The sequence below is a fragment of the Hippocampus comes genome, unplaced genomic scaffold (genome assembly GCF_001891065.2).
Source record: "Hippocampus comes isolate QL1 unplaced genomic scaffold, H_comes_QL1_v1.1 scaffold367, whole genome shotgun sequence".
Taxonomy (NCBI): Eukaryota; Metazoa; Chordata; class Actinopteri; order Syngnathiformes; family Syngnathidae; genus Hippocampus; species Hippocampus comes.
The window spans coordinates 995,187-997,740 of NW_017805741.1; positions in this window are offsets into that span (position 1 = coordinate 995,187).

The window sequence follows — 2,554 nt, forward strand, 5'->3', positions numbered from 1 at the left end:
TCCGGGCCGCCACAGCCGCCGCTCTCGGGAATGATTTATGGCCCCGTGGTCCCGCGACACGTCACGTCTTGCCCGGACGGGCTCTCATCAAACGGACCCCGGGCTCATTTAACTGGCCCCGTGAAAACAGGTTGCCGAGGGAAAAGTGAGGATGAGGAAGCGAGCGGGCCAAGGTGTGATGTCAACGCGGGGGAAACAACACTCATGATAATCACTTGTATGGACGTCTTGCCCATCACCGCAATCAGCTGCGAGAGGTCCGACGCAAGCAAAGATTAGTCGAGGGAGGTCAGGCCCAAGTGTAGATCAGACCATTTAAACGGTTGTGCCAGGCACTCAGCTCTGACATTAGAGTCAATCATCCACAAAAGCGCCACGCGGAGGCAGGAGCATCAACGTTCTCTTCGCATCAGCGTAACGACCGCGAAAACAACCGACCGCCTCCCCGGCTAGCATTGGAGCCTGCCCGCATCCACGGTGAGTGGATGCGAGGCGACAGTCGGGAGAAAAAAAGTGAGATGGAATGAATCGGTCGGGAGTGCCGCGCTCTCCTCACAGAACCTGTCTCGGATAACGGCGGGAAAAATTCATGCGCTGGCCGTGGCTTGTGACGGGACGTCTTATCAGGCTTGACAAGTGAAAAGCGCCACCGGGCAGCTAATGGCGCCGCTTGTCACGGGCTAAATAAGAAGGCCCGAGTTTGCAGGCATTCATATTCAGGGGTGCCAGACGCTTTTCCAGAAGCGGCGTGGCGTGAGTGTTGCCGTTCGGAATGGAAAGAGGCGCGCTTCAACAAACACTTGCTCCCGAGAGGCCATTTGTCCTCGCATCGGCGTCCCTGCGGAATGCCGTTTTCAGGACGAGAGGTGACAAAACAGACATTTTGCGGCGACGACTCCCTGGAAAAATCGAGGCGCGTTCCGCGGAGACGTGCCCGTTTGCTGGCTGTGCCAATTAGATTACGGATCTGCCGGTCCGGTCGATGGAAGAGCAGAGGTGCGCTCTGTCGCTTGTTTGGCAAAGCAAACCTTTTTGTGCCTCACTGTCAGAAAAGACACACGCACGTTTCCTGTCCCCGCGCAACAAACATCACTCACAGACTTAACTTTCAGACTTTGTCCAAAAGCGTTCAGAAAACAAGACAAAATAATAAGGCGGTGCCAGGGCAGGGCGTGAACGCAAGCCACCGCTGAGTTGCCTTTCAGAATTTTGGCTCTCCCGATGATGTGGAAAAAGGAAAAATTCAAGGTAGCCACCGCTGAGTTGCCTTTCAGAATTTTGGCAACTCTCCCGATGATGTGGAAAAAGGAAAAATTCAAGGGAAGCCGTCATTAAATGGAACCCGAGCACGTGGCGGTATAACGGGAGAGATATGATGAGACAGATTAGGAAGGTAATGAAGCACAGAGCCAAAGTCAAATCCTTCACAGGTTTGGCCCAGGTGCCGCCCGCTCATTCCTGAGCTCATTTATGTTTATTTACTTCCAGGGGGCCGTCAAGGTAGACCAAGCGGCGGCGGCGACAAGCGAGCCGTGCCCAAAGTAATGGTTCCCATCTTTAATGAGCGGCCGGGGAGCGCAATATCCGGTGACGGAGAGGATCCCTCGGCTCAGACTCTTGTCACGGAGGAGCGGCGGGTCCTAAATCTTCCCATTATGGCTACAGGCGGCGTGACAATCTCTCACTCGGGAGACGCAACTTCAGCTTTTTACGGGCGCTCGGGTAATTGAACAGCTGGAGTGTCTAATCCACTTCTCCGTAAAGAAAGCGTATCCTAATGAAATGATGGGCGAGTCCTCTTTAACCCCTCCCGCTTGGCTTTCTCTCCCCGTTTGTCACCAAGATCCGTGTGCCGACCGGCGGCGCTCGGCTCGGGAAAGATGGCCGTTTCAAGGAAACGTGTGTCCCGGCGTAAATGAGCCTGTCTGATCAGACTCGGGTTCATACATAACCACAGACAGGTTTGATGCGCTCTCAATTTCTACCTTTCAGAAAAAGCGGCTTGGCCGACAGCTCTCGGAGAAAGACAAAACAACGTATCGCCAAGTGACAAATAGCCTTCTGTGCCGCAGAATAGACTGGACGGGGGAGGCCTCCCCCAACGTCAGTTAAACTTCTCACAAATAACGTGACAAATATGGCGGTGTATGTGGATGAGAAACGCAAACTTCTGAAGGACGCGGGTCTGGCCACTCAACAAGTGTGAAATGAAACAACCGAGTCTTTGGTTTGGTGCATATTTGCCCCCCAAAAAACGGTGAGCTTGTCACAACAGGCGCACGGCCACCTTCACTACTCGAACCAAAGTGGAAGACGGCAGGGTGACCGAGCGTTGCCGCTCCAACCGGTGAAAATATCCAAATGATACTTGGGACTTTGTCTGCTGCTACGTGGACTGAGGGCTTCATGAGATCGATTAGCCGCTCGACTTAATTTTGGCAGGACAACAAGATTCGGGTTAAATGGGAGCCGCACACTCGATCCTAACGAGCTTGCCACTGAAACCTGTCCCAGACGTGAAGACACCTGGAAGCTGTTTTACTGCGAATTATGG